Source organism: Sorex fumeus, unplaced genomic scaffold (assembly GCF_029834395.1).
Source record: "Sorex fumeus unplaced genomic scaffold, SorFum_2.1 ptg000008l, whole genome shotgun sequence".
Taxonomy (NCBI): domain Eukaryota; kingdom Metazoa; phylum Chordata; class Mammalia; order Eulipotyphla; family Soricidae; genus Sorex; species Sorex fumeus.
Window position 1 is genome coordinate 42,702,404 of NW_026606065.1, and position 13,246 is coordinate 42,715,649.

A 13,246-nucleotide genomic window follows, 5' to 3' on the forward strand; every position below is an offset into this window, starting at 1 on the left:
ATTCTAAGATTGTTCCTGTGTGATAATTCCTTGGCCCCTTACCCTGGTCCCCTTAAGACTAGGCTTCCCTCTGCGGTCACTGAATGCCCTCAGCATGAATTTTTTTTTTTTGACAGAGATGAGCTTTTTGTCCCGTTCATGATTTCATAAAAATGATGTCTATGTCACTCCTTTTAGATGACACTTCTCACTCGAATTTTACTAACACAAAAATCTCTTGATTTACTCTTTTGGGAACCATATGAAATGTTTTACAACTTTGGTAAACATTATGAGTGTATGGATTTTTATTTAGGAAGGCCTTTAGAATAGAACTAAGAACTTCAGATAATAGTGTATAAAACCAAACACAACAGTCAGTAGGAAAAAAATGGAAGCTTACTACGAAGTAAACAAAAAGAAGTATGAGTAATTTAGTTGTGAGAATAGTGAGAATAGAAAATAATTAATGAGAATAACAGGAAAAGTACTACCAATTTCCAGACACTCCCTGTGGGTAAAATAATGGCCTCTGTAGGAATGAGAAATTGTTATGTTTTAGAACTTGGGAACTTAAAAATAGAAAGGAGCAGCCTCCTAATTGAACTAGATACAAGTTGGGGAAAATTCAAATTCGTTTTATAATTATAGAATAAATATACTCAAGAAGTTTAAATATTTAGTGTTGGAAATGATTGGAAGTCTCCAGGCCAAGGAGGCAGGGCAGAGTTTTGTGAATAAAGAAAGTATGATGTAGATAAAGGGAAAAGCATGGAAATTAGTCTCTGAGGTTATGGGGTGTGCTGCCCAAAAACACAGCATTTGGAAAGCAAAGGGATATTAATAATATTTCCAGTAATAAGTTGTAAATATTCCCAGAAGAGTTTATAGACTCAAATATGAGCTTCTGATATTCAAATGATATTCATATGTCTCAATAAATGAGACAGTAGAGTTTAGGCAGGGAGTTGTCTAGATATTTGCCAAAAAAGAATGCAAATTTTAAGTTAGAGGTGAAGTGTGCTATGGATTATTCTTGTTACAAGGACTGAGATGGTGGGAATCAGGCAAAGAGCCAGGAAGAAAGCAAGAGACAAGCCAGAGTTGAAAGAAGCATGGAACAAAGCCAGGTTAAATATGAAATTAGGGGAATGGAAGTTTCAAAGACATTGGGAGGGGGAAGTAGCTGGGAGCAACATGAAACTACAGAATGACAATAAATTAGGAAAGAACAAGTTACTCATCCCATAGAGATTTAGCTTCAAATAACTAGAACAAATATATATATATATATATATATATATATATATATATATATATATCACTGTCACTGTCACTGTCACTGTACTCCTGTTGTTCATCGATTTGCTTGAGCGGGCCCAGTAATATTGTGAGACTTGTTACTGTGTTTGGCATATTGAATATGTCACAGGTAGCTTGCCAGGCTTTGCCCTGTGGGGGAGATACTCTCAGAAGCTTGCAGGGCTCTCAGAGGGGGGCGGAGGAATCAAACCTGGGTCAGCCAGGTGGGCTGTGAGCAAGGCAAACTCCCTTCCTGCTATGCTATCACTCCAACTGATAATATATAAAAAAAGTAAAAATAGTTTTCATATATTAAGGAAGTATGAAATAGTCAAATATTGAGTGAAGACACATTATTATAACTTATTTTCCTTCATGTTACCATAATTTTATTTTTAATTTCAATTTTTGAAGTTTGATTATCACTTTAAATATTTATTATCACTTTATTTAAATAAAAAAGAAATGTAAATATATGTTCTTTACAGAAGTAATTTCATAATCAATGTTAGAAGGAAAGATGGGTCCTTTCACCCAATAATGCATCATTCATAACATGAGATTCTCTTGAACTCCTAAATGAAAAGCCAGATGGGAGAGGAATACTCATTAAAAAATATTGAATAAGTAAAGAGGTACTCATTTTAGTTTTGGAGAAAGTATTTGTGAAAATCTGAGTTGAAGACATTGATTTCCAAATTTTTATTTTGGGCCCACTATGTGGAAAGTCTGTACTAACCATATTCATTTATGAACCAAAAGAAGAGAATGAAAGGCCAGTACTATGGCTCAATGACAAAGAAATTTTCTTGCATATGTAAGACCCTTGGTTTGATTTTTATAATCATATATTTCCCCAAATACTAAGACTTGTGAAGAATCCAAGCACAATGAAGTATGCGCCAAACTGAAAATAGGCAAGAATGATGTGTATACAACTGAGTTATGTAAGAACCTCAAATAAGCCAAATGTGGTCAAAATAGTAGCCAAATAACAAAATAATTCATGTAAAACTTGTCTTCCTTTAGGGTAGATGGCAGGTTTTTGACACTACAGGCAGAGCTGGCCCAGATGTGAGAAGAAGAGTTAAAACTTAAACCCCAACAATAGACTATTCATTCATTCACTTATTCATTCATTCAATAAATATTTATAGAACATCCTTATGTGCCAAGAATTTCCCAAGTGCGTGGGATGGATCCCTTTGGAAGCCAAGACAGAGGCAGTCCTAACTTTGGAAGATGTTTCAGTCTAGTGGAGAAAACTAAAAATGACTAAATAACCAATTTCAGAATATTGTTCATATTACATAGAAATAGGAATGCTGTGATGAAAGAATTACCAACGAGCTTTCTGAAGAAGTAAGCATCGTCTATGCCAAGAGTGAGAGTTTGGTAAGGTTTCAATGCCAAGTCAACTACAACAACTATGTGGATGAATACTCAAAGTGAAAAGCAATTTGAGTGATGTTTTGGTTAAAAGTTAAATTAGATTTAGAAAGAGAAATACAGAGTGTGCAAGGTCATCCGGTGTCCAGTGAGAAAGAAATGGATAGCATTTTTAAGGACAGGTAAGAATCACATAAAATCTAGTAAAAAGGGTCCTCCTATTTCTTTATTTTATTCTAAAATTAAAGGAAAAACTTTTGGAATTCTAATTCACAAACAATAACTATTGTTTTTATAATAATTTGAACATATTGACAGTAATTAATTAATCAAAGTGAAAAACAGGTTTTTATTAAAAAGTTAAAAGAGTTAAAAGAGAAAATTATTTCTGAATGTGTTAATTCTATAACAGTACAAAAAGAGAAAGTTTGTAAAAAGTAAATCTTTTCCACAACCATTTTTCATGTGAGAATAAAGGGCTGGAAATAGTACATGATGTGAGATATTTTTCATACATGCAATTGACTCTGTTTTGATCCCCACTATTATGTTCTGAGCACCTCCAGGGAGTCAGTCCTGAGCAATGTTGGGTATAGCTAAAGTTTTTTTAGAAAGAGGAAGGAAGTAAGAAAGGGAGGAAGGAAGGAAGGAAGGAAGGAAGGAAGGAAGGAAGGAAGGAAGGAAGGAAGGAAGGGAGGGAGGGAGGGAGGGAGGGAGGGAGGGAGGGAGGGAGGGAGGGAGAAAGAAAGATAAGTAAGATTAAAATGGCAAGATTTTAAAATTAGAACTTCCTAATTAGTTATTGCTTGCTTTGGTACTTAATTTCCCTACCTTTTATCCTTTATTTCAAGGGCTGACCTAGAGAACTACCTTTAGTTAAGTTCTATCCCTGGGAAGTTCTACAGGGTACCAAAAAAGAGAGAAAAACAAAAGTGTTTTCCACATTCCACTTCAGGTGGCATCTATAGTAATGGCATATGTGTTCCTTGTGCAAAGCACAAAGACCCTGCACAGTTTTATAATTTACCAAGTATGGAGCGTTGCTGAATGCTGGAAGTATCCTTACATATCTTTAAACTTTGAGCTCTGTGTAAGGCTTCATACTAATTTACGTGTCTCATCATCTTTGTTTTAGCTCATTTTGCAGCAAATAAAGTTAAATTCTGTGCTAATTTTCTTCTGTTTTAGTTTCTTTTGTCTTGGGTGAGTCTTGAGTAATAAAATATTATTCCTTTGTTCCAATATAATAGACTATTAAACTACCTCTTCATTATTATAATGCTTAGCATTGAGCATATAAACTATTTTTATCTTATATAAAGGATTTGTCTCTGTGAATGCACTAATGCACGCATGTGTATGAGAATCTATGTGTGTGTGTGTATGTGTGTGTGTGTGTTTTAAGTTTATTTTAGATACTAGATATGTTGGGCTGGAGCGATAGCACTGCAGATAGGGTGTTTGTCTTGTATGTGGCAGATCAGAGTTTGATTCCTCTGTCCCTCTTGGAGAGCCTGGCAAGCTACTGAGAGTATCCCACCCAACGGCAGAGCCTGGAAAGCTCCCCACAGCATATTCAATATACCAAAAAGAGTAACAACAAGTCTCACAATGGAGACATTACTGGTGCCTGCTTGAACAAATCGATGAACAACTGGAGGACAGTGCTACAGTGCTACTAGATATGTTAGAAAACTGGGTTTCCAGGTATGGAACTAATAGAGCTTAGCTCATTATCATAGTAAACATTTTTAAGATAATCAATAAATTAAATATAATTTTTGTAAAATATAAATATTTTCAGATAATCATAGTAAATATTTTTAAGAGAGAAATAAATATTGGATTTATATATTTAGTAATACATTGCATTAAAGGCCTGGAGCAATAGCACAGCGGTAAGGCGTTTGCCTTGCACGCAGCCAACATGGCCAACTCGAGTTTGATTCCTCCTCCCTTCTCGGAGAGTCCGGCAAGCTACCAAGGGTATCTCGCCCGCATGGCAGAGCCTGGCAAACTACCCATGACGTACTTGATATGCCAAACACAGTAACAACAAGTCTCATGATGGAGACGTCACTTGGCCCGCTGGAGCAAATCGATGAACAACGGGAGGATGGTGACCGTGATTGAATTAAATTATCACTGTGTATAATAGCTGCTCTTCAGAATCCTCTGAAATATTATTTCACATTAGAGTGAATCTAATACAAAATGATGGAAAGACCTAAGTTTTTATGATTTTTTAAAAATAAGATGTTCCTTTTATATTTTAGCAAAATCTTATTAAATCAGAGCAACTAAGTTAGAATGAATTTTGTTGGTTAAATTAAGAACTATTTTGAGTGTACTGGTCACAGGATGGAAGTAATGAGTTTTCTGTGTCTACAGGAGAAAGCACCAATGCACATAATAACTAGATGGTATGGGAAAAGAAGGGTGCATACTGGGGGAAAGGAAAACAAAAGACAATGTGTGTTTATAAGACATTATTATATCAATCCATACAGCATCTGTCATCATTAACTACACAGATGTACTTTTCAGAACTCAGGGAGAGTTATCATAAATTATTCAGCCTTTTTTCATCAGCTTTTGCTCTACATATAACTAATAATGGTTATGAGCCATATGTTGAAAGACTGAAACTGAAAAGCAGTTCCTTCATTCCCGCTCTTCCTCCCTTTCCTTTTTGTACCTTTCTTCCCTCCTTGTATTAATATGCATTCTTTGGTACTGCTTACCTTTCTGATATGTGCATTTAAAATTAATATGTAAGGGCTGCTTTTCTAGCCCATGTTCTCCCTTGAACATTTATTTCCTCTCATTTCCTCTCTATATCTCCTTTCACATTTTTCTAAAAAGTTTTCTAAACAAAAACTATCCAATTTCAATTATTACCTTCTTTAAAACATCAAACATCAGGAACAAGGAGAATCTTACCCCATCTGTAGTCCAAGTGCTACTACATCTTTTAGATTTTTGTTGAACAAGTGATATACCATTACAGAGATGAGCATCTTTTTAAGCTGTTTGCCAATAAGGCGTTAATAATATTTTCTTATAGACTGAAAACTGTTTTCTAAATACTCTCTGCACGTTTCGCTCCTAGGAAGCGTCTGCCAATAGTCAGTGTGGATTTGGAAGAGAGAAGAGAAAGTATCCAAGGAGAGATATTATGAAGATTAAGGCTCTAGCCCTGCCAAGTGCTGGGGCTGATTGGATCCCTTCTCTGAATATGGGCCCCTGAACACAATCAGAGAGACCTCCAGCACCTAGCCAGAGAAAGCCCTACATACAACAGGAGAAGGTCTAAAAAAGACAAATAAAAAAAAAGATTAAAAAAAGGTGAAACCAGGTCACATTCTTGAGAAGCAGTTGTAGCCTAGAGCTAAACAGAGAGATTTACAGTTTGTCTCATAAACCGACCCCAAGTGAAACTCTTAAAACCACTTCTTTCACCTTTGCCTCTGAAAAGATGATGATGCATTATTTAGAAATTCTGAGAACTCCTGGAACTTAGAATTTAGCACTGGAGAAACACACTTTTTTGTTCCTTCAGTTTTCCGCCTTTATTGTCACATCCTCTGATAATCTTGAGAAAAATTAAACTCACAATACTCCCTTCCTTTATTAATAATTTTATATAATTTTAATACTATACTCTAAGTTCTTAATCTTATTACAATGACTGACTTTTCATTTCTAGGTTCATATCTGTGAACACAACTTTTTTATAGAAGGGAAGGTAGCTTGAATTCAACACAGTTCAAATATCATGCAAAATGGTAATTTTCAAAACAGAAAAGTGAAGTCTTAGAGCTAAAAATGTTGAAAGATGTGTAGTTGTATAGCTATAAAATTTAGCAGAGTAAAAAGGACAAAAAATAAATATTAGTTATAAAAGTCACAAGTCTTTGTCATATTAAACAGTCAACTTTCTGAAGGAAGCAACATAATAATTCCTCAAATACCAAATATATTATTTTTCTGGCTCTTTCACAAAGAAAGGCTATAGTTAATAAGCAGGATTTCATCTGAGTCTTTATGCATATCTGTGAAATGTGCCAAGAACCTTACAGTTCATCTTTTAAAATCCTTATAAAAATCACTAACGATCTTATAAGAATGAGGAAACTATATTAAGAATAATTATCCAAAGGTCCTTTATCTATTAATTATGAGTTGTGAATAAAAGTTGGATATGATTGACTTCAAAATTTAAATTAAAGTCTATACTATATTGATTTTCTATAATAGTTGATGTCTATAATAAGTCCTCATATCCCTTGGAAATTTTATTATCATACATTTTAAGTAATGTCCATTAAATAAAATCTTATAATACAATGGATTTAACATGTTTCTCATGGATCCCTGCAATGGGCTCTGAAAAAAAACTATAGTTAGAATTGACAAAAACTAAATATTTATGTTTTACACCTACAGTTTTTTAATTAGTTGGTTTAATCAAAAATTAATTTCAGGGAAATTGGTAAAATAGATGAATTAAAATAATTTCTTACAGTTATTCAGCAACGGCAATTTCTTGATGTGTTTATGACATTACAATGAACTTGTTTTTTTCCCTACATTTTACAATTGCTCCTGAGTGCATAATTATATGACTTAACAGTCAGTGAATCCAGAATAGCAATTTTAAAATTGTCAAATATCTTAGGAAGACAGGAATTCTTCAGTGGAATATCACTGGTCTTTTGGATGTGAGATTTTAAAAGTAATAATAGTGATGAGATTTTTTTCTCAGAAAGTAATTTTAGGTGTTATGTCACAAATATATCTGTGTAGTCCAAGAAAAGATATGTAAGTCCAGAAAATGATAAACTAATTTTGAACGGGAAAAATTTGAATCAGGTGTTACCAAATCACTTTAGATTATTGCAACACTGTTTTTATTTTTTAATATCCCTACCTAAATAAACTTCAAAACCCATCGACATAGAACTAAATGAGAGAGAAATGCAAAAATTTACCATTCTCCAAATTTTTGATAAACAGTTTGTTATCAACAACTTAATCTAAGTTATCCTTTAAGTGATCCATTTGCTACTACCCAGTTTCAGTGGGGAAGCCCTTTGGTTCATAAGTGCACTAGAAATATTAGCATACATTTCTATGAAATCTGACATGAGCATTTAAAATACACAGGTTTTGGTGTTTTTGTATTATCCAAATCTTGTTTAATGAAACATCAACATCTGTTTTGTCAAAAACATTTTCTTTTAAAAATTTTTGGAGTTGGGGCTGGAGTAATAGCACAGTGTGTAGGGCGTTTGCCTTGCAAGTTTCCGACCCGGGTTCAATTCCCAGCATCCCATATGGTCCCCCAAGCACCGCCAGGAGTAATTCCTGAGTGCAGAGCCAGGAGTAACCCCTGAGCGTGGCTGGGTGTGATCCAAAAAGCAAAAAAAAAAAAAAAAAATTTGGCGTTGTTTTGTTTTGGACTACACTCACTCAAGAATGATCACTGGCTCTGTGCTCAAGGTCACTCCTGGTACAGTTTGGAGGACTATATGTGGTTCCAGAGTTCAAACCAGGTCAGATGTATGCAAGGCAAGGTTTTAATCTGCTATACAATCTCTTCAGCCTCTGTCTAGTACATTTTAAATTAATTTGGTCAATAATTCTTCTAACACTATTTATCTGAACTTTCACTCACAAAAGTAGATTATGTAAACTAAATTGATTCAATGAGATATGTCCATAGTGAAGAAAGGTAAATTTTACGACTTAGGTTGATATATTAAAAAAGGTAAGTAAAAATTTAGATTAAAGTATATCATTATAAATGTATGTACTAAAACTTATCTTTGAAAAATATTGAATTTTAACAGCAAAATTTGGGCTGAAAGTATATGTATCACAAGCACAAATTGGAAACTTTGTAATTGAAACATTTTTAACCATTCTTAACTACTCCCTAAGTTAAAGTTGGTTATTTATTTACATTAAAGTTATACATCCAAAATATTCATCAATGCTCAAATCTCAGAAAACTTCCCTTTCAGCTCTAAATTCCAGAAAAATCAAGGCTATTGCTATAGTTCAGAAAGCAAACTTGAGTCAAGAATATTGAATATGTACAAAATACAGAAAGGAAAACCATCAATTTCCTAAAATTTTTAAAAAAGAGTAAATTTCATTAATTTACTAATTAATTACTAAGTAAAGCTAGTTTCATTACTTTGGTAGTTTATTGGGAAATATGGCGATAAGAGAAACAGCATATCATAAAACAGATTTTCAAATGCTATCATTTCTTTCAACACTAAACATGATTTTTTTCATAAAATGTCAATGAAAAGTACTTTGAGTAGATGACATTTTTTGAGAATCTGTTAAACTCTTCTACTTGATCATATTTATTTAGACATGCACTATTGTTATATACATATTTTTTTCAGTACACTATATAATTATCATAGCATAGAAGAAGAACTTTTCTGTGTACAATATAAATACATTTCAATTACAAATACTGGATTAGACATTACTGGAAAACATATCTATCTTCATTAAAAATTTTTTAAACAATTTATATTGTAAAAGTTGTAATTTAGATTTGTGTGCTTAAGTGTGCATAAAAACTACCCTATATTGTTCAGGAAAATATTTCCCTCTTATAATTATTCATTTAAAAAATTTAAAGAAATTTAGAAAATCGCCTAAATATTTCAATGCTTGTTTACACTTAATTCTTATTTACCATTTTTTTTAATGAAGAAAGTTTTATGGCTAATTTGAGAATTTTACAGAGCTGTGTTATTCTGCCAGATTTATCTTAAAATTGCTGCATACCCAACTAAAGAAATATTTGAGTTTCCATTTATAAAGTTTCCTACTTTTGGCTCAGGTTCTAAGTTTGTGCATTTTGAAAATAGAAGTACTTTAGAAAGACCTTTGATATATTTTCATCAAATAAACTAGGGAAGACCTATTTCATTTTTAGTTTTACTTTAACTTTTTTTCAGCATTAGAACTGGGTTAAGCTCTTGTCATGTTATGTAACAGGAATATCTTGTCATATACTGACATTTTATCTTCTAGCAATGATTCATAATATTGATTATTTTTCAGTGAAAGGGCTCGTACTTATCAAATATCTTGGGTCTTCCTTTGATATTTAGCAAAGCTAAAATTAATTTTATATATTGTCTGCATTTCATAGAAAATATTATCCTAGACGTGTATTCATATGAGGGCTTCCATATGACTACATATGAGAATAATATGCAGTAATCCATATGTTTCCAGTTAAAACACAGGTTTAAATAAAGAATATGGTTACCCTGACTTCTTTTTACATATTCAAGAATATATTTATGTGTTACCTTTCATAAATGTGAAATACAAAGAGATAATGTACTCATGGAAAACATTCTTGCAAAGTGACTATTCTGTGACTTGTGGAACAATGAGATCACTATGGGTCTATTGACGAAATAAACTAAGAGAGTTTGCAGAAGGCTAGACAGTATGCCTATGGGTCATAAAAACATTGTGTACTTCATCCTTAGTGAGATGAGGGATCATTAGAATTTGTGAAAGATTCTTACTCATTTATTCAATAAATATTAAGCAACCTATTAAGCATCAGCTAATATTTCAAATTCTGGGGATAGATCACTCTGTACCTCAAACAAGTATAGTTTTCTAACAAGTATACAAGTAAAACTGTCTAACAGACACATTCTAATGAAATATCACATGTGGGAATTATGGGGTAAAGTAAGACAAAAGTTTTATCTCTTTTGGTGCAACAGCTGCTGCTACTTTATTAATCTTTTGGTATGTGACTGATATTTTGTACTCTGTTATATCTGCAATAAGGAGGGGAGATTTTCACAAGGCAAGCTTATACCCAATTTATAGCATATTTCAGCTATGAAGAGAAAGGTTTTTTTGACTTTTAAGCTTTAAGATAGAAAAGTAAATGGACAAGAAAAGGGATTGTGAATTAATTTTGAAGGTATTATAGGCAACATAATTGCTGCATTGAATGCAAAGAAAAAAACAAAGAAGTCAAATGTGACTCCAAGAATTCCACCTCAGACGAGAACAGTGGGTGAAATGTATGTTGAGAAAGCAGAGTACATACATTTGAGTTCAGAAGTATATTTTATCACAATTCAATTGAGGTAGATATGGACTAATAGAAAACTGAAACAGTTGCTTGAAAGGATTTAGTAATTTCTGAATTGATTCTCACAGAATGACTTCTAAAATTGAGAAATGACCTAACTAGTGCTTGGTGTTAGAATTTGGTCTTTTATTTCAGGCAGCTATCCATCTATATTTATCTATATCTAGAATCTCATTACCTGAAAAAATTATATACATATATATATATATAAAATGTGTTTGCAATCACTACTGACATTTCTGTTATTCCACACTGATTGAAACTGAAAAATAGCATATTGCAGTAAGAAAATTAAATTTGACTAACACTTTTTGACAACCAAACAAAAAGGAACTCTCATGTCATAGAAATAGTTCAATGAACTGAGTGTATGTTTAATCACGCTTTATAATGCTCCAGCTCTACCTCCTCTTTCCAAACCTCCAACAGGAATCTTTTGATAGTCCACACAATTGAAGGTATATGAAAAAGAAAATTACAGAAAATGAAGTTGAGTGTAGAAAAACGCTCATATAACAATAACAATATAGAGGGTAGAACAAAAATCCAAATCCCCAGTCTCTGTGAAATACTATAATTATGAAAAGCTTACAAGAGATTAGAGACTAAAATAATATTTTAGTTGTCTCATTAATTTAGTGTTTTCCACATTCTTTTGGAGGAAGGAATTGCAACATATTTACATGTAATGTTTTATATTCCTTATTGAATAATTCAAGAATATAATGAATGGCATTACCTTAAATATAAAAATATATAACACTTTTTATGGATGGCAGTGCTCAACATTCTACCTGAATTGCCTTACATGCATTTAGAGATTGGGTCCAATTCCCAGCACCATGTTATAACCTTGAGGTACTTCCAAAGAGAGTTGAAAGTAGATCGTAGTACCAGCAAGTATGGTAACCCCTCATCTAGTACAAAGAAACACACTGGTTTGGAACACAGACAGGAAGTTTACTTGGTTTGGGCAAGAGAGGTGGTGCAGGGGTATGACTCTTGCCTTGCACATAGCCAGCACAGGCTCCCTGGCACAGGCTGTCCTGAGTGCTTCAGAAATAATCCTTGAGCACAAAATCAGGAATTAACCCTGAGCACCACCAAGTGTGCAAAGCAAACAAAATGTTTCTTTGTAGATACTGCAGTCTTTGAATAAAAAATTCAGTATCCACAGTGTGAATAAAACAGGTATAAGATCAATCCTCATCTTACCCTGAGCATTCAAGGTTTATCTCTTTCTGACTGGGCAGCATGCGCTATAGACTTTCAGGATCATTAATTACTTTTTATCACTTCCCAAAGTGATGTGGACATAAATATTCTTATTCACTAACTTTAGTTCTACAAAGAAGACATAGGACAAGAATTATAATAGATTCTCATTCCTGGCTGTGATTAATTTTATCTCCTTTAACATTTCTTAAGTGTTTAGAGAGTTAGGACTCTGGGAAAACTTTGTCCTATAGTCCAATAATTCTATAAAATTGAATGTGTAATTTTAACTAAAGGGGAAGAATAGCATAAATGAAAACTGAATTTAGATAACTTAAAAAAATCTGAATAAGATAACGAAAAACTTTTTTTTTCATTCTCCTGCAAAGTTTCAAATAGTTTCACTTAGTATAGAGAAGGAAAAAATATATATCCTAAATATTCAAGTACATATCAATAAGTTGTATAATTGGCTTGCTGTTCTTTTCCTATTAAAAAATCTGTGAGCTATTTTGCATAATATATTCCACATTTTTGGTAAGAATACTTCAGATCAATAGACGTTACAGTGAAATGAGGAACTGCAAAACACTTTGCAGTCAGTTAAATTTTCTTTTGATACTTTCATATGGACTTTATTTGTTAAATTCATACAATAAATTAAAACTTGGTTATCTATGGTAACTAATGTTTGTCTTGCAGGAACATTTACAAAAATTAAAAGAATATTCTTGTTCTGCATGTAATAATTGGTTTGAGGTATCAAAGGAAACAATGGGGGTCCTCAGAATATGTCTGAATGAAGTATGTGTTAGTACTAATGGGACCCTTTACTTCTGTTACTGAAGGTTTTCAGTTCCTTGAAATTCGGCAGCTTTATAAAAGGTTAAGAGTTTTTAAATTCAAATAATCTTTTTTTTTTTTGTAGATTTACAATTTTTTGTGCTTGGGTTTCAATTATACAATGATCAGATACCCATCCCTCCACCAGTGCCCATTTTCCACCACCATGGATAATGTCCCCCCCCACCCCCATCCCCCCATCCCCCCCTGCCTCTGTGGCAGGGCAATCCCCTGTGTTCTCTCTCTCCTTTTGGGTGTTGTGGTCTGCAAAAGAGGCATTGAGTGGCAAACATGTTCAGTCCATAGTCCACTTTCGACATGCATCTCCCCTCCCTCCTGGGAGGGACCTCCAAA